The sequence below is a fragment of the Pseudophryne corroboree genome, chromosome 5 (genome assembly GCF_028390025.1).
Source record: "Pseudophryne corroboree isolate aPseCor3 chromosome 5, aPseCor3.hap2, whole genome shotgun sequence".
Taxonomy (NCBI): Eukaryota; Metazoa; Chordata; class Amphibia; order Anura; family Myobatrachidae; genus Pseudophryne; species Pseudophryne corroboree.
The window spans coordinates 57,073,337-57,094,097 of record NC_086448.1 but is presented as its reverse complement, the minus strand read 5'-3'; the positions used below and the strand labels follow the sequence as shown (position 1 = coordinate 57,094,097).

The window sequence follows — 20,761 nt, the reverse complement described above, 5'->3', positions numbered from 1 at the left end:
CCGTAATGTGTAAAAAGGGGGACGCTGTCTGCCGCAATGTGTAAAAAGGGCACGCTGTCTGCTGTAATGTGTAAAAAGGGGGACGCTGTCTGCCGTAATGTGTAAAAAGGGCACGCTGTCTGCCATTATGTGTAAAAAGGGGGACGCTGTCTGCCGTTATGTGTAAAAAGGGCTCGCTGTCTGCCGTAATGTGTAAAAAGGGGGATGCTGTCTGCCGTAATGTGTAAAAAGGGGATGCTGTCTGCTGTAATGTGTAAAAAGGGGGACGCTGTCTGCCTTAATGTGTAAAAAGGGGACGCTCTCTGTCTTAATGTGTAAAAAGGGGATGCTGTCTGCCGTAATGTGTAAAAAGGGGACGCTGTCTGCCATAATGTGTAAAAAGGGGAATCTGTCCGCCGTAAGGTGTAAAAGGGTCTTTACCTGGTGTAGTGGTGCTACTGCGCGGCTGCCCCTGTTTTGTATGCAGGGGTGGGGCTCCAATGCCGTTTCTTGCACACAGTGCTAAAATGTCTAGTTACGGCACTGTTGCTAGGTATCCATTTCTCTGGCCCTGAGCAGGTCCCCCTCACCAGATCCTCTCCAGGGGTGAGGGGGTGGACTTGGATGGGATGGGGGGGGGGCGGGCAAAGCATTTTGTCGCACCTGGGCCCACTAGTTCCGCCACTGCCAGTTGTCAAACGCGCTACGTAAAAATAAAAAAACACAAAGTTGCAAACATCACAGGAAAGGTGCAGCACTACACCAGTAGCAGATGCTACATAGATTTCATACCAATATTTGTTTTGTAGAGAAATATTCAGTGTTAGATTTAAGTACAATTAAAAAAAAAAAAATCCCCCTCTCTTTGTGCAAAATAATCTATATATATAACCCCCACACAAAATCATATATGACATAGACAGCAGTTATGTATAGAGCACCTAGCAGCTTTGGAGGAAGGTGAAACCTCATGCAGCCAATCAGAAGTGGCGAGGCAGTGCTGTCGTCTGTCGTCAGGGCACATGCAGTTGATACAGCTTTGATAGGCGGGTCTGGACCAGTTACCAGTTCCTGGGTGGTGAATGGGTGGTGGCCTGGCATGTCAGTGAAAGCGGCTGCGTTCCCAGACACAGAGCCATTTCCACAGAGGACATGCTCAGATGGAGACACTGTACCTGCTGTAGGCAGGTGTAAGTGTTGATGGTGCACACGATGGTGGGCTGTCTAGCACAGTGGTTCTCAAACTCAGTCCTCATGACCCCAAACATTTCACGTTCTCCAGGTCACCTAGCTGGGCACAGATGTATGACCAACTGTCACATTTCAAAGATCCACAGATGACCTGGTAAACATGAGCTGTGTGGGGTTCTGAGGGCAGAGTTTAAGAACCACTGGTCTAGAACCACTGGTGGTGTTACAGCATGCAGCAGAGACGCTAAACGTGGGCATCTCAAAGCTTCAGGCGACCTGTAGTGCACAAGAGGATGGCTGAAACCAGCACTGGCATATTATCACACCCGCGATTCCTGCAGTAGACGTTAGAGCAAACGCAGCAGCGAATCAGCGACAGAGAGCAGCCAATAAGCTGATATGAGCATGAGGGCGACATTTATCAATTCCTGGAGAGAGATGCAGTTTTTGGAGGTGTTTCCGATCCAATGCGCGTTCCCGTGAGGGTCGGATCGGCTCCGCTAGATCGTTAGTGCTGCACTCGTGATATGTCGGTTCCCGCAGGCATGGCTGGGATCGCATACTATATATCGCATACAAAATGTACCAAACCGTATGGAACCACTCCCGGGAAGCTCCCAGGAGAGTTCAAGGGAAATCGCCTCCGACTTCAGCCTCAGGACATATCGTTGTAGTGTATGGGGCCCTTTAGAAGCTGATATTTTGCTATGAGCAACTTCTCCACTGTATCTCTATCCAAGATTTGACACATCTCCCCCTATGTTACTTCGGCTTGCTTCGGCAGCACATATGGAACGATACAGAGAAGATTAGCATGGCCCCTGCGCAAGGAGGACATGCAAATTCGTGAAGCGTTCCATATTTTTATTGCATCAACTCTGCACAGTCCACGCACATCCTCACGTCTTCTCATTCTTCACTTTCCCTTCCTCTCGAACCCGGTTCATCATTGCTGTATGACCATATCATACAGCCCACCAAGAACCTTTGCAATCTGGCGGACAACTATGCAATAGATAGCGCCTTTCCTTGTGTATCCATGCCTATTTCCCTATACATTGTAAGCTAGCGAGCAGGGCCCTCCTACCTCTATGACTGTTATTACCCAGTTCTGTTATATCATTGTTATTTCCAATTGTAAAGCACAACGGAATTTGCCGCGCTATATAAGAAACTGTTAATAAATAAATAAACTTATCGGATTGTGATTTTAGTATAAAATTTCTTTCTGTAAACTTTCCAGACTATGGCAGTACAGGTCATAGGGTGGTCTTGGCATTTGAGGCCGCCCAAGCTTTGACACTGTTATATGAGAGTAATTATGGGTGGTAATGGGTAATTCCAGGTTTGGGCCCTACCTGAAAGCTGCAGCTCACCTTCATCCTCAACAGTTACACATTACTAAAGCGCGTCAGCTTGTTCATGAGGATGCAATGATAATTGCACGTCCCACGGTGGATTGCAGGTATGTAGCCTCAGGCCGAGGAGTCAGCCCTTTTCTTGTGGAGAATAAGTAAGTGATGCACATTTGCAAACAAATGTAAAAACATAAAATAAATGTGCTGAATGCGTTGTAGACGGCTAGTTGCGATGACCTTGGCAAGTGTGCAGCCGGCCTGGAAAATAACTTGTTTCCTCATTGGGTTGGGTATGTGTTTCCTGGGGATATCCGATTCCTTACCTACAGGGCTGCAAGCCTGATTTTCAGGTCTCGCTAATCAATGAATGTGAGGAATTTCCGCCTGCTTCCAGTGGCTATCAGGCAGAATTTGCAGAGTGGGTGTTTTCTGCCATGGAGTCAGATAATGGAAGTCTGCTCCAGGCTTGGATTTGCTTTGTCCATTACAATATATAACATGAGTGTTTCTGCTTCGCTGGTGTCATTACTGCGGCGGTGGTGGGTTCAGTTGTTGTCTTTGTATAAATGTTTGGGCCTCTAAGTAGTGTGTGTAATCCTTCCAGGAGGAAAAGGTCCTGTCTGCATAAACAGGAATCCAGGGCGGCTGACCCTGACCTGTAACAGCAACACAAACAAAACGACAGGATTAACAGCTAGAAATTCTTCCCTAAAGTGACGGAATAATTGGCTTCCGTGATTAATATACCTGCGGAATGTCATAGGAAGCTACTTGCCAATAGACACCAGCAGCGACGGACTGGGGCCTTGAATCGGCCCTGGCATCTGTGAACGCGCGAACTCCACGGGATAAGGGGGGCGCACACACACGTCACAGGGGGGCGCGCCGCACGACTTATGGGGGCGTGCCGTGAGTCATGGGGGCGTGGACTCGTGGCACGCCCATATTTCCATGGAGACCATGGAACCAGAGAGCCGGCTCTCTGAGTGACCGATTCGGCCCACCTGCCCATCTGCCCTTCTGGCATGTGCCAGAAGTGCCAGATGGACAGTCCGGCCATGGTCACCAGTCAGCAGCAGAATATCTATGAAATCTGAGAGACCTCCGAAAACATCTCTCTGGTGTTACACTATAAAAGCCCATGAGTTTCTTTCCACATTCTACCCCTGAGAGGGATCCAATCAGATCCCTCCCTGCACTCCCCACAGGCGCCGCGTCACTCAGTGCATGCACAGAAGGGTGCCGAGGTCCTAAATGTCTTATTGGGAGAGCTGTCGATACTAATCACATGGAATTTGACCACTTGGCCCATCTAGTCTGCCCATGTCATACAGTACATACACTTACAATACACACTAGGGATAATTTTTGCGGGGAGCCAATTAACCTACCAATATATTTTTTGGATTGTGGGAGGAAACTGGAGCAGCTGGAGGAAACACACGCAAGCATGGGGAGAATATACAAACTCCAAACAGTTAGGGCCATGGTTGAAATTGAACCCATGACCTCAGTGCTGTGAGGCAGTAATGCTAGCCATTTTGTAGGCGGTAAGTGGCAGGATGTACCGCATTGCGGATACGATGCTTAGTACATCCTGCTCCAAGTGCTTTACTCATGCTAATCAAAAGCTAGCGTATTCCTTTTGGTTATTGAGTGACCTGACAAATCAGGGCAACTTGGGTCTACAGTAGCGGCTCTTGCTACCAGCAAGCAGGCTTTTTGCCTGGGGCGCCGCTGCCGTGGCTAGAGCCGCTACTGGTGCCGCGCGGTGCGCCTGACGTCATCGTGCACCGCACAGCATTGTGGGAGCAGACGCTAGAGGTCAAAATTGGCCTCTAGTGTCTGTGCAGTGTGCGGCGCTATAGGAGAGACGTCATGACGTCTCTCCCATAGATCCAAGGAACGGCGGCTGGAGACGGAGGACAGCAGCAGCAGTGGTCGGGAAGCAGGAGCGGAGTTGGTATTTTTTTTTTTATTATTATTTTTTTTTAAGTATGCGTCTACTAGGGGTACAGCTAAAGGGGGAAAAACTACTAGGGGTACATGTACTGAGGGCACAGCTACAAGGGGGCACAACTACTGAGGGCACAGCTACTGGGGCAAAAGTACTGGGGGCACATCTACTGAGGGCACAGCTACAGGGGGCACAACACTAGAGATGAGCGCCTGAAATTTTTCGGGTTTTGTGTTTTGGTTTTGGGTTCGGTTCCGCGGCCGTGTTTTGGGTTCGAACGCGTTTTGGCAAAACCTCACCGAATTATTTTTGTCGGATTCGGGTGTGTTTTGGATTCGGGTGTTTTTTTCCAAAAACACTAAAAAACAGCTTAAATCATAGAATTTGGGGGTCATTTTGATCCCAAAGTATTATTAACCTCAAAAACCATAATTTACACTCATTTTCAGTCTATTCTGAATACCTCACACCTCACAATATTATTTTTAGTCCTAAAATTTGCACCGAGGTCGCTGTGTGAGTAAGATAAGCGACCCTAGTGGCCGACACAAACACCGGGCCCATCTAGGAGTGGCACTGCAGTGTCACGCAGGATGTCCCTTCCAAAAAACCCTCCCCAAACAGCACATGACGCAAAGAAAAAAAGAGGCGCAATGAGGTAGCTGTGTGAGTAAGATTAGCGACCCTAGTGGCCGACACAAACACCGGGCCCATCTAGGAGTGGCACTGCAGTGTCACGTAGGATGTCCCTTCCAAAAAACCCTCCCCAAACAGCACATGACGCAAAGAAAAAAAGAGGCGCAATGAGGTAGCTGTGTGAGTAAGATTAGCGACCGTAGTGGCCGACACAAACACCGGGCCCATTTAGGAGTGGCACTGCAGTGTCACGTAGGATGTCCCTTCCAAAAAACCCTCCCCAAACAGCACATGACGCAAAGAAAAAGAGATAGTATACTCGTAACTAGTATGTATGTATAAAGAAAGAAAAAAAAACCACGGTTAGGTGGTATATACAATTATGGACGGGCTGCCGAGTGCCGACACAGAGGTAGCCACAGCTGTGAACTACCGCACTGTACTGTGTCTGCTGCTAATATATAGACTGGTTGATAAAGAGATAGTATACTCGTAACTAGTATGTATGTATAAAGAAAGAAAAAAAAACCACGGTTAGGTGGTATGTACAATTATGGACGGGCTGCCGAGTGCCGACACAGAGGTAGCCACAGCCGTGAACTACCGCACTGTACTGTGTCTGCTGCTAATATATAGACTGGTTGATAAAGAGATAGTATACTCGTAACTAGTATGTATGTATAAAGAAAGAAAAAAAAACCACGGTTAGGTGGTATATACAATTATGGACGGGCTGCCGAGTGCCGACACAGAGGTAGCCACAGCCGTGAACTACCGCACTGTACTGTGTCTGCTGCTAATATATAGACTGGTTGATAAAGAGATAGTATACTCGTAACTAGTATGTATGTATAAAGAAAGAAAAAAAAACCACGGTTAGGTCACTGGTATATACAATTATGGACGGGCTGCGGAGTGCCGACACAGAGGTAGCCACAGCCGTGAACTACCGCACTGTACTGTGTCTGCTGCTAATATATAGACTGGTTGATAAAGAGATAGTATACTCGTAACTAGTATGTATGTATAAAGAAAGAAAAAAAAACCACGGTTAGGTCACTGGTATATACAATTATGGACGGGCTGCCGAGTGCCGACACAGAGGTAGCCACAGCCGTGAACTACCGCACTGTACTGTGTCTGCTGCTAATATATAGACTGGTTGATAAAGAGATAGTATACTCGTAAGTTGAGTCGTAACTAGTATGTATGTATAAAGAAAGAAAAAAAAACCACGGTTAGGTCACTGGTATATACAATTATGGACGGGCTGCCGAGTGCCGACACAGAGGTAGCCACAGCCGTGAACTACCGCACTGTACTGTGTCTGCTGCTAATATATAGACTGGTTGATAAAGAGATAGTATACTCGTAACTAGTATGTATGTATAAAGAAAGAAAAAAAAACCACGGTTAGGTCACTGGTATATACAATTATGGACGGGCTGCCGAGTGCCGACACAGAGGTAGCCACAGCCGTGAACTACCGCACTGTACTGTGTCTGCTGCTAATATAGACTGGTTGATAAAGAGATAGTATACTACTAATATTATATACTGGTGGTCAGGTCACTGGTCACTAGTCACACTGGCAGTGGCACTCCTGCAGCAAAAGTGTGCACTGTTTAATTTTAATATAATATTATGTACTCCTGGCTCCTGCTATAACCTATAACTGGCACTGCAGTAGTGCTCCCCAGTCTCCCCCACAATTATAAGCTGTGTGAGCTGAGCAGTCAGACAGATATATAATATATATAGATGATGCAGCACACTGGCCTGAGCCTGAGCAGTGCACACAGATATGGTATGTATGTGACTGAGTCACTGTGTGCTGTGTATCGCTTTTTTCAGGCAGAGAACGGATTATAAATAAAAGTGGTGGTCACTGGTCACTATCAGCAAAACTCTGCACTGTACACTACTGAGTACTCCTAATGCTCCCCAAAATTAGTAAATCAAGTGTCTAAACGGAGAGGACGCCAGCCACGTCCTCTCCCTATCAATCTCAATGCACGTGTGAAAATGGCGGCGACGCGCGGCTCCTTATATAGAATCCGAGTCTCGCGATAGAATCCGAGCCTCGCGAGAATCCGACAGCGTCATGATGACGTTCGGGCGCGCTCGGGTTAACCGAGCAAGGCGGGAAGATCCGAGTCGCTCGGACTCGTGAAAAAAAACATGAAGTTCTGGCGGGTTCGGATTCAGAGAAACCGAACCCGCTCATCTCTACACAACACTACAGGGGGCACAACTACAGGGGGCATAACTGTGACCACGCCCCTTCCCTACGTAGCCACCACACTGAACCTTTTTTTCCTATTGGTGGGGGGGCAAAGGAAACTTTCGCCCTGGGCGCCACAAGGTCTACAACCGGCCCTGTGGCTCTGATTCAGGTCCGGTCACAGTAGTGGTAAAAGTACTGATGTTTGGTACCTTGCGCAATGTCCGTACTTTTACTGTGCATGTACAGCACGGAACCTGTGTCGTCGGACGTAGAAAAGCTGCATAAGTCAAGTGATTGTCAGTCTGCCGCTGTTTAGGGGCAGTGAAGATCTTTGTGTCCCAAAATGAAGGCAGGTACAGTAGCTACGTTTTGTGGGACTGACAAGGCCAGGGTCCCTGTCTTTCGATGGAGATTTCCTGGCCTCAGTGACGGAGCTGTGGTGGCCGGTCTTCGTAACCTCATGGGTTACTCAGCCGGCAGATGGTGTTGCATGTAATCAAATACTGCATCCTCGGATACAGCACTGGATCACACATATGTGCAGGAGGTGTCTACTTATACCAGATGCATTATGCTTCATTACCATATGTAAGCGTCGCTGCCGATTCCATGTAAGCAGCAGTGCTGCTCTTTATAACCACAGCTGATTCAGGCCCTGTATGCAGTGTGCATGCAAAATGGAGTGTGGTTTAGGTGTGTAGAGGTTTAGGTGCCACTGGGGGGGGTTACTGTTAGGCTGTGGTGAGGGCGGGGCTGGAGGTGGTATAAGGTTAGGGTTAAGCTGCGGGGAGGGGGGGTAATGTTAGGGGGATCCGGTCTGAAGATCGACAGTATATAGGTCGACAATGTTTAGGTCGACCACTATAGGTCGACAGTCACTAGGTCGACATGGATGGAAGGTCAACAGGGTTTCAAGGTCGACATGTGCTAGGTCGACAGGTCTAAAGGTCGACATGAGTTTTTCAAAAAATGTTTCTTTTTTGAATTTTTTCATACTTAACGATCCACGTGGACTACGATTGGAACGGTAAAGTGTGGCGAGCGAAGCGGTAGCGGAGCGAAGGCACCATGCCCGAAGCATGGCGAGCGAAGCGAGCCATGCGAGGGGACGCGGTGCACTAATTTGGGATCCCGGTCACTCTACGAAGAAAACGACACCCAAAAAAAATAAAAATCCTCATGTCGACCTTTAGACCTGTCGACCTAGCACATGTCGACCTAGAAACCCTGTCGACCTTCCATCCATGTCGACCTAGTGACTGTCGACCTATAGTGGTCGACCTAAACATTGTTGACCTAGATACTGTCATTTTGATGAACCACACCCAATGTTAGGCACCATATGGGGTGGTTAGGGTTAAGCACTAAGAGGGGCGGTTAGGGCTAGGCTGCGTGATGGGAGAGTTAGGGGGTAGGGGAGAGCATACTTACCTCACCCCTGTTGGGATTTAAACATTGGGATTCCAGCGTTTGTATTGTAACTGCCGCCATCCCGTCCATCGGTCAAACATACTGAACCTGCTGCTTTGCCCACTCATGCCACCACTGCAATTCCAGGATGTATAGTAATGTAGCACTTACTGTACTATGGCCCTCATTCCGAGTTGTTCGCTCGCAAGGCGATTTTAGCAGAGTTACACACGCTAAGCCGCCGCCTACTGGGAGTGAATCTTTGCTTCTTAAAATTGCGAACGATGTATTCGCAATATTGCGATTACAAACTACTTAGCAGTTTCTGAGTAGCTTCAACCTTACTCGGCATCTGCGATCAGTTCAGTGCTTGTCGTTCCTGGTTGACGTCACAAACACACCCAGCGTTCGCCCAGACACTCCTCCGTTTCTCCAGCCACTCCCGCGTTTTTTCCGGAAACGGTAGCGTTTTTATCCACACGCCCATAAAACGCCGTGTTTCCGCCCAGTAACACCCATTTCCTGTCAATCACACTACGATCGCCGGAGCGAAGAAAAAGCCGTGAGTAAAAATACTATCTTCATAGCAAAATTACTTGGCGCAGTCGCAGTGCGAACATTGCGCATGCGTACTAAGCAGAAAAACGCTGCGATGCGAAGAAAAATACAGAGCGAACGACTCGGAATGAGGGCCTATGGCCTAATGCAATTACTAGTCACATGACGCTTATGTCACAACGGTTAGGTGACTATTAATTGCATTTGGCCATAGTACAGTGCTTTTGCTGTTATATTCTTCCTAATGTACTCCTTAGTCCTACTGCTAATTATACCAAGTTCCCATAAGGCTTATAGGAATAATTTGGTATAATTAGCAGTAGGACTAGAGAGTACATTAGGAAGCATATAACAGCAAAAGTAGAGGCTTGTTCTGCTCTTACACTAATACTAATGAGATTTTGGAACCGTGCAGGCCTGTTAAGTAACTGAACGTACAACTGTTTGCAGCATATGGCAATCTCAGACAGTTAAACACTGTATATTGCTGCATCTGTTCCTCCTTGCGCCATTTGGTATCTTATTATAGAGAAAGTGATTTATTACAATCTGCCTTGTCAAACTCGCGATTCAAATTCCTGCCCTGGAATCAGAAGCTGCAGCAGATTCTTCCCAGCGGCACCTGCTGTTCCCCTAATGTCAGTTTCATTTATTAATTAATTTATTTATTTGACAGCTTTTATTACAGAGGATTCTGTCCATGATGACGTTTCAGTCTGATATACGGTATGATCCATAATCTCAGCAGGAACTCGTGGTGACTTATTCGCCATGAGATCTTGCTGAGAATCTGGAAAACACTTCCCATCCTCCTGTTGTCTTGCAGTACCGTGTTGCCGGGATGGCACAATTCACCGTGAAAAGCGAACTTGGTGGGATTTAATAGGCTGGTCTGCTCTCCCGGGTGAGAATGCAACTATGGCGGATATAGTATTACCCCCTTTTACGTAACAAGTCAAACATATATTTTTACATTTGTATGAACAAGACTATTGAGTTGATCGCTAGCTGCCGTTGTTCGCTGCGTAGCGATCAGTGGAAAAAATGGCTAACCTACGCATGCATATGCACCGCAATGCGCACGCACAGCGTACAGGTACGAAGTCCTTTGTGGTTTTGCACTGGTTCTAGCGACGATTCCAATCACACAGCCTAACGCAAGGAGATTGACAGGAAGTGGGAGTTCCTGGGTGGCAACTGACCGTTTTCTGGGAGTGTTTGGAAAAACGCAGGCGTGGTCTGGCGTTTGCTGGGCGGGTATCTGACGTCATTACCGTGTCATTTGTCGCAGCAATCATCGCACAGGATAAGTAACTACAGGGCTGGTCTTGTTCTGCACAAAGTGTGTTTGCTGCTGCTCTGCGGCACAGGCGTTCACACTTTTGCAAAGCGAAAATACACTCTCCCGTGGGCGGTGACTGTGCGTTTGCACGGCTGCTAAAAGTAGCTAGCGAGCGATCAACTCGGAATGAGGGCCAATGAGCAAAACTGAGTGTAACAAGTGTCCGGGTCAGAGCGTAAGAACACATTTTAGAAACTATGGGCCTAATTCAGATCTGATTGCTGCTGTGCGTTTTTGCGCAGCGGGCGATCAGATTAAAACTGTGCATGCGTATGCACCGCAATGCGCAGGCGCGTCGGACAGCTACAATGGTAATCGGCGGTCAGCAACGGGACGGTGCGAAGGATCCATTCGCATGGGCGTTCGCAAGGAGATTGACAGGAAGAGGCCGCTTGTGGGTGGCAACTGACCGTTTTCAGGGAGTGTCTGGAAAAACGCAGGTGTGTTCAAGCATTTTCAGGGAGGGTGTCTGACGTCGGCTCCGGCCCCGATCAGCAGGATTCAATCGCATAGGAAGAGTAAGTCCTGGACTGCGCACAGAGCCGGCCCTAACCAATATGATGCCCTAGGCAAGATTTTGGTTGGTGCCCCCTAGCACCGCCGCTAGTTCTGCAGTAGATGCCTGGAATGAGTCAGCAGGCAGCTCTGCTAACGTCGGGCGCCTTTTGTTTATGAAAATGCATCATAATATTTGCATTACTATGTGGCTAGGCTGCAGCTTCTGCTGATTAAAATGATATGCAGCATGCCTATATTGTGTGTGCGACTACGGCAGTATCTGCATACGAAATGCTACATTACAGGAGTACACTGCAACAAAGCATTTCGTATGCAGATACTGCCGCAGTCACACACAGAATATAGGCATGCCGCATATCATTTTAATCAGCAGAAGCTGCTGGTGCCCCTAAGCATACCAAATGCCCTAGGCATTTGCCTAGTTTGCCTATGCCTAAGGCCGGCTCTGGCTGCGCATAGACTGCACAAACTGATTTTGACTTGAGCAGCTCAGCGTACACATAGGAACGCACACTTGCACAGCGAAAATACACTCCCCCTGTAGGTGGCGACTATCTGATCGCAGGGCTGCAAAAAATGCGATCAGATCTGAATTAAGCCCTGTATTTTAAACTTTTATAATATATATCATTTAATAATATCTTGCAGCTCATAATACCCCTATCACATCACACAAATACCCGATATCGACTCGGCATATTGCCGGGTCGACACGGGTCAGTGTGCGGTGTGAAAGCGCCAAGTCCAAATTCCCGGGTCGCCTGACCCGGTAATTCAACCCGGGTTATAAGCAGTGTTATGCCCGGGTTGAATACCAGGTCAGCGCCTGCGTAAACGGATTCCCGGGTCAATTGGACCCGTTAACTAGATAGGGAGAGGCGGCGCGGAGATGAGCTCATCTCTCGGCGCCGCATCCGCCCCCGCTGCTGGCTCCGCCCCCCGCTGCTATGGCAACCGATCCGGCATATTGCCGAGTCGGACAGCCAGCCAAAAGGGGTAGGAGAGTCTCCAATGCCGGATCACACCCGGGAAAGAGCCATTTCCAATTCAGGAGGGTGGGATCCGGCATTGGAGAAGTGAAAGGGGTATTAGTAATATATATGTGATTGCAGGTGCCAAAACCCCAACATGTTGTACATTTGTGCTGAATGGCTTTTTATGTTACTGTGTGCCGTTCACAGCCCGTATAATTATAACACTGCAATATGTCTCCATCCTGCATTAACTCTGTCCTGTCAGCCTGTATGATACTTAGGGGGACATTTACTAAGCAGTGATAAAAGTGGAGAAGAGAGCAAGTGGAGAAGTTGTCCATGGCAACCAATCAGCACTGAAGTAACATCTATAATTTGCATACTGTAAAATGATACAGAGCAGCTGATTGGTTGATGGGGCCACTTCTCCACTGGCTCACTTCTCCACTCTTATCACTGCTTAGTAAATGTCCCCCTAAAATGGCAGAGATTGCTCAGACACTGCTCTGATCAGCTGTTATGTCATTTCACTCCGTTATCCAGAATCAAACACATGGGGGGTCATTCCGAGTTGTTCGCTCGCAAGCTGCTTTTAGCAGCTTTGCACACGCTAAGCCGCCGCCTACTGGGAGTGAATCTTAGCGTAGCAAAATTGCGAACGAAAGATTCGCAATATTGCGATAATACATCTCTGTGCAGTTTCTGAGTAACTCGAGACTTACTCGGCATCTGCGATCAGTTCAGTGCTTGTCGTTCCTGGTTTGACGTCACAAACACACCCAGCGTTCGCCCAGACACTCCTCCGTTTCTCCAGCCACTCCCGCGTTTTTCCCAGAAACGGTAGCGTTTTTTCACACACACCCATAAAACGGCCAGTTTCCGCCCAGAAACACCCACTTCCTGTCAATCACATTACGATCACCAAAACGAAGAAAAAACCTTGTAATGCCGTGAGTAAAATACCTAACTGCATAGCAAATTTACTTGGCGCAGTCGCAGTGCGGACATTGCGCATGCGCACTAAGCGGAAAATCGCTGCGATGCGAAGAAATTTACCGAGCGAACAACTCGGAATGACCCCCATGATTCCAACACATACACCTGTCAGAGTATTATAGGTTCAATAATAATTATTATTATTATCATGCTTGTTATTATTAGTGATGTGCACCAGAAATTTTTCGGGTTTTGTGTTTTGGTTTTGGGTTCGGTTCCGCGGCCGTGTTTTGGGTTCGAACGCGTTTTGGCAAAACCTCACCGAAATTTTTTTGTCGGATTCGGGTGTGTTTTGGATTCGGGTGTTTTTTTCAAAAAACCCTAAAAAACAGCTTAAATCATAGAATTTGGGGGTCATTTTGATCCCATAGTATTATTAACCTCAATAACCATAATTTCCACTCATTTTCAGTCTATTCTGAACACCTCACACCTCACAATATTATTTTTAGTCCTAAAATTTGCACCGAGGTAGCTGTGTGACTAAGCTAAGCGACCCAAGTGGCCGACACAAACACCTGGCCCCTCTAGGAGTGGCACTGCAGTGTCACGCAGGATGGCCCTTCAAAAAAATACTCCCCAAACAGCACATGACGCAAAGAAAAAAAGAGGCGCAATGAGGTAGCTGTGTGACTAAGATAAGCGACCCAAGTGGCTGACACAAACACCTGGCCCATCTAGGAGTGGCACTGCAGTGTCACGCAGGATGGCCCTTCAAAAAAATACTCCCCAAACAGCACATGACGCAAAGAAAAAAAGAGGCGCAATGAGGTAGCTGTGTGACTAAGATAAGCGACCCAAGTGGCCGACACAAACACCTGGCCCATCTAGGAGTGGCACTGCAGTGTCAGACAGGATGGCACTTGAAAAAAATACTCCCCAAACAGCACATGACGCAAAGAAAAAAAGAGGCGCAATGAGGTAGCTGTGTGACTAAGATAAGCGACCCAAGTGGCCGACACAAACACCTGGCCCATCTAGGAGTGTCACTGCAATGTCACGCAGGATGGCCCTTCAAAAAAATACTCCCCAAACAGCACATGACGCAAAGAAAAAAAGAGGCGCAATGAGGTAGCTGTGGGACTAAGATAAGCGACCCAAGTGGCCGACACAAACACCTGGCCCATCTAGGAGTGGCACTGCAGTGTCACGCAGGATGGTCCTTCAAAAAAATACTCCCCAAACAGCACATGACGCAAAGAAAAAAAGAGGCGCAATGAGGTAGCTGTGTGACTAAGCTAAGCGACCCAAGTGGCCGACACAAACACCTGGCCCATCTAGGAGTGGCACTGCAGTGTCAGACAGGATGGCACTTGAAAAAAATACTCCGCAAACAGCACATGACGCAAAGAAAAAAGAGGCGCAATGAGGTAGTTGTGTGACTAAGATAAGCGACCCAAGTGGCCGACACAAACACCTGGCCCATCTAGGAGTGGCACTGCAGTGTCACGCAGGATGGCCCTTCAAAAAAATACTCCCCAAACAGCACATGATGCAAAGAAAAAAAGAGGCGCAATGAGGTAGCTGTGTGACTAAGCTAAGCGACCCAAGTGGCCGACACAAACACCTGGCCCATCTAGGAGTGGCACTGCAGTGTCAGACAGGATGGCACTTGAAAAAAATACTCCCCAAACAGCACATGACGCAAAGAAAAAAAGAGGCGCAATGAGGTAGCTGTGTGACTAAGATAAGCGACACAAGTGGCCGACACAAACACCTGGCCCATCTAGGAGTGGCACTGCAGTGTCACGCAGAATGGCCCTTCAAAAAAATACTCCCCAACAGCACATGACGCAAAGAAAAATGAAAGAAAAAAGAGGTGCAAGATGGAATTGTCCTTGGGCCCTCCCACCCACCCTTATGTTGTATAAACGGGACATGCACACTTTAACGAACCCATCATTTCAGCGACAGGGTCTGCCACACGACTGTGACTGAAATGACTGGTTGGTTTGGGCCCCCACCAAAAAAGAAGCAATCAATCTCTCCTTGCACAAACTGGCTCTACAGAGGCAAGATGTCCACCTCATCATCATCGTCCGATTCATCACCCCTTTCACTGTGTACATCCCCCTCCTCACAGATTATTAATTCGTCCCCACTGGAATCCACCATCTCAGGTCCCCGTGTACTTTCTGGAAGCAATTGCTGCTGGTGAATGTCTCCACGGAGGAATTGATTATAATTCATTTTAATGAACATCATCTTCTCCACATTTTCTGGAAGTAACCTCGTACGCCGATTGCTGACAAGGTGAGCGGCGGCACTAAACACTCTTTCGGAGTACACACTGGAGGGAGGGCAACTTAGGTAGAATAAAGCCAGTTTTTGCAAGGGCCTCCAAATTGCCTCTTTTTCCTGCCAGTATACGTACGGACTGTCTGACGTGCCTACTTGGATGTGGTCACTCATATAATCCTCCACCATTCTTTCAATGGTGAGAGAATCATATGCAGTGACAGTAGACGGCATGTCAGTAATCGTTGGCAGGTCCTTCAGTCCGGACCAGATGTCAGCACTCGCTCCAGACTGCCCTGCATCACTGCCAGCAGGTGGGCTCGGAATTCGTAGCCTTTTCCTCGCACCCCTAGTTGCGGGAGAATGTGAAGGAGGAGATGTTGACGGGTCACGTTCCGCTTGACTTGACAATTTTCTCACCAGCAGGTCTTTGAACCTCTGCAGACTTGTGTCTGCCGGAAAGAGAGATACAACGTAGGTTTTAAATCTAGGATCGAGCACGGTGGCCAAAATGTAGTGCTCTGATTTCAACAGATTGACCACACGTGAATCCTGGTTAAGCGAATGAAGGGCTCCATCCACAAGTCCCACATGCCTAGCGGAATCGCTCTGTTTTAGCTCCTCCTTCAATGTCTCCAGCTTCTTCTGCAAAAGCTTGATGAGGGGAATGACCTGACTCAGGCTGGCAGTGTCTGAACTGACTTCACATGTGGCAAGTTCAAAAGGTTGCAGAACCTTGCACAACGTTGAAATCATTCTCCACTGCGCTTGAGTCAGGTGCATTCCACCTCCTTTGCCTATATCGTGGCCAGATGTATAGGCTTGAATGGCCTTTTGCTGCTCCTCCATCCTCTGAAGCATATAGAGGGTTGAATTCCACCTCGTTACCACCTCTTGCTTCAGATGATGGCAGGGCAGGTTCAGGTGTTTTTGGTAGTGCTCCAGTCTTCTGTACGCGGTGCCTGTACGCCGAAAGTGGCCCGCAATTCTTCTGGCCACCGACAGCATCTCTTGCACGCCCCTGTCGTTTTTTAAATAATTCTGCACCACCAAATTCAAGGTATGTGCAAAACATGGGACGTGCTGGAATTTGCCCAGATGTAATGCACGCACAATATTGCTGGCGTTGTCCGATGCCACAAATCCCCAGGAGAGTCCAATTGGGGTAAGCCATTCTGCGATGATCTTCTTCAGTTGCCATAAGAGGTTTTCAGCTGTGTGCGTATTCTGGAAAGCGGTGATACAAAGCGTAGCCTGCCTAGGAACGAGTTGGCGTTTGCGAGATGCTGCTACTGGTGCCGCCGCTGCTGTTCTTGCAGCGGGAGGCAATACATCTACCCAGTGGGCTGTCACAGTCATGTAGTCCTGAGTCTGTCCTGCTCCACTTGTCCACATGTCCGTGGTTAAGTGGACATTGGGTACAACTGCATTTTTTAGGACACTGGTGACTCTTTTTCTGAGGTCTGTGTACATTTTCGGTATCGCCTGCCTAGAGAAATGGAACCTAGATGGTATTTGGTACCGGGGACACAGTACCTCAATCAAGTCTCTAGTTGGCTCTGAATTAACGATGGATACCGGAACCACGTTTCTCACCGCCCAGGCTGCCAAGGCCTCAGTTATCCGCTTTGCAGCAGGATGACTGCTGTGATATTTCATCTTCCTCGCAAAGGACTGTTGGACAGTCAATTGCTTACTGGAAGTAGTACAAGTGGTCTTCCGACTTCCCCTCTGGGATGACGATCAACTCCCAGCAGCAACAACAGCAGCGCCAGCAGCAGTAGGCGTTACACTCAAGGATGCATCGGAGGAATCCCAGGCAGGAGAGGACTCGTCAGAATTGCCAGTGACATGGCCTGCAGGACTATTGGCTTTCCTGGGTAAGGAGGAAATTGACACTGAGGGAGTTGGTGGTGTGGTTTGCAGGAGCTTGGTTACAAAAGGAAGGGATTTAGTTGTCAGTGGACTGCTTCCGCTGTCACCCAAAGTTTTTGAACTTGTCACTGACTTATGATGAATGCGCTGCAGGTGACGTATAAGGGAGGATGTTCCGAGGTGGTTAACGTCCTTACCCCTACTTATTACAGCTTGACAAAGGCAACACATGGCTTGACACCTGTTGTCCGCATTTCTGTTGAAATAATTCCACACCGAAGAGGTGATTTTTTTTGTATTTTGACCAGGCATGTCAATGGCCATATTCGTCCCACGGACAACAGGTGTCTCCCCGGGTGCCTGACTTAAACAAACCACCTCACCATCAGAATCCTCCTTGTCAATTTCCTCCCCAGTTCCAGCAACACCCATATCCTCATCCTGGTGTACTTCAACAGTGACATCTTCAATTTGACTATCAGGAACTGGACTGCGGGTGCTCCTTCCAGCACTTGCAGGGGGCGTGCAAATGGTGGAAGGTGCAAGCTCTTCCCGTCCAGTGTTGGGAAGGTCAGGCATCGCAACCGACACAATTGGACTCTCCTTGGGGATTTGTGATTTCGAAGAACGCACAGTTCTTTGCTGTGCTTTTCCCAGCTTAAGTCTTTTCTTTTTTCTAGCGAGAGGATGAGTGCTTCCATCCTCGTGTGAAGCTGAACCACTAGCTATGAACATAGGCCAGGGCCTCAGCCGTTCCTTGCCACTCCCCGTCGTAAATGGCATATTGGCAAGTTTACGCTTCTCCTCAGACGCTTTTAATTTTGATTTTTGGGTCATTTTTTTACTGATCTTTTGTATTTTGGATTTTACATGCTCTGTACTATTACATTGGGCATCGGCCTTGGCAGACGACGTTGATGGCATTTCATCGTCTCGGCCATGACTAGTGGCAGCAGCTTCAGCACGAGGTGGAAGTGGATCTTGATCTTTCCCTATTTTTTTAACCTCCACATTTTTGTTCTCCATATTTTAATGCGCACAACTAAAAGGCACCACAGGTATACAATGTAGATGGATGGATAGTATACTTTATGTATGACGACGAGTGACTGAAGACACAGAGGTAGGTACAGCAGTGGCCTACCGTACTGCTATATACAGTATAATGGACCTGGTGGACACTGTCAGCAGACTGCGTTTATAGTATAAAGAAAAAAAGACACCACAGGTATACAATGTAGATGGATGGATAGTATACTTTATGTATGACGACGAGTGACTGAAGACACAGAGGTAGGTACAGCAGTGCCCTACCGTACTGCTATATACAGTATAATGGACCTGGTGGACACTGTCAGCAGACTGCGTTTATAGTATAAAGAAAAAAAGACACCACAGGTATACAATGTAGATGGATGGATAGTATACTTTATGTATGACGATGAGTGACTGAAGACACAGAGGTAGGTACAGCAGTGGCCTACCGTACTGCTATATACAGTATAATGGACCTGGTGGACACTGTCAGCAGACTGCGTTTATAGTATAAAGAAAAAAAGACACCACAGGTATACAATGTAGATGGATGGATAGTATACTTTATGTATGACGACGAGTGACTGAAGACACAGAGGTAGGTACAGCAGTAGCCTACCGTACTGCTATATACAGTATAATGGACCTGGTGGACACTGTCAGCAGACTGCGTTTATAGTATAAAGAAAAAAAGACACCACAGGTATACAATGTAGATGGATGGATAGTATACTTTATGTATGACGACGAGTTACTGAAGACACAGAGGTAGGTACAGCAGTGGCCTACCGTACTGCTATTTACAGTATAATGGACCTGGTGGACACTGTCAGCAGACTGCGTTTATAGTATAAAGAAAAAAAGACACCACAGGTATACAATGTAGATGGATGGATAGTATACTTTATGTATGACGACGAGTGACTGAAGACACAGAGGTAGGTACAGCAGTGGCCTACCGTACTGCTATATACAGTATAATGGACCTGGTGGACACTGTCAGCAGACTGCGTTTATACTTATAGTATAAAGAAAAAAAGACACCACAGGTATACAATGTAGATGGATGGATAGTATACTTTATGTATGACGACGAGTGACTGAAGACACAGAGGTAGGTACAGCAGTGGCCTACCGTACTGCTATATACAGTATAATGGACCTGGTGCACACTGTCAGCAGACTGCGTTTATAGTATAAAGAAAAAAAGACACCACAGGTATACAATGTAGATGGATGGATAGTATACTTTATGTATGACGACGAGTGACTGAAGACACAGAGGTAGGTACAGCAGTGGCCTACCGTACTGCTATTTACAGTATAATGGACCTGGTGGACACTGTCAGCAGACTGCGTTTATAGTATAAAGAAAAAAAGACACCACAGGTATACAATGTAGATGGATGGATAGTATACTTTATGTATGACGACGAGTGACTGAAGACACAGAGGTAGGTACAGCAGTGGCCTACCGTACTGCTATATACAGTATAATGGACCTGGTGGACACTGTCAGCAGACTGCGTTTATACTTATAGTATAAAGAAAAAAAGACACCACAGGTATACAATGTAGATGGATGGATAGTATACTTTATGTATGACGACGAGTGACTGAAGACACAGAGGTAGGTACAGCAGTGGCCTACCGTACTGCTATTTACAGTATAATGGACCTGGTGGACACTGTCAGCAGACTGCGTTTATAGTATAAAGAAAAAAAGACACCACAGGTATACAATGTAGATGGATGGATAGTATACTTTATGTATGACGACGAGTGACTGAAGACACAGAGGTAGGTACAGCAGTGGCCTACCGTACTGCTATATACAGTATAATGGACCTGGTGGACACTGTCAGCAGACTGCGTTTATAGTATAAAGAAAAAAAGACACCACAGGTATACAATGTAGATGGATGGATAGTATACTTTATGTATGACGACGAGTGACTGAAGACACAGAGGTAGGTACAGCAGTGGCCTACCGTACTGCTATATACAGTATAATGGACCTGGTGGACACTGTCAGCAGACTGCGTTTATAGTATAAAGAAAAAAAGACACCACAGGTATACAATGTAGATGGATGGATAGTATACTTTATGTATGACGATGAGTGACTGAAGACACAGAGGTAGGTACAGCAGTGGCCTACCGTACTGCTATATACAGTATAATGGACCTGGTGGACACTGTCAGCAGACTGCGTTTATAGTATAAAGAAAAAAAGACACCACAGGTATACAATGTAGATGGATGGATAGTATACTTTATGTATGACGACGAGTGACTGAAGACACAGAGGTAGGTACAGCAGTAGCCTACCGTACTGCTATATACAGTATAATGGACCTGGTGGACACTGTCAGCAGACTGCGTTTATAGTATAAAGAAAAAAAGACACCACAGGTATACAATGTAGATGGATGGATAGTATACTTTATGTATGACGACGAGTTA

The 20,761-nt window shown here is 47.2% G+C and overlaps 1 pseudogene; it reads left to right on the top strand.

Moving 5' to 3' along the window:
* The first annotated feature begins 1,940 nt into the window (after nt 1–1,940).
* Nucleotides 1,941–2,036, top strand: LOC134931337 (U6 spliceosomal RNA; annotated as a pseudogene).
* Nucleotides 2,037–20,761: the final 18,725 nt, after the last annotated feature.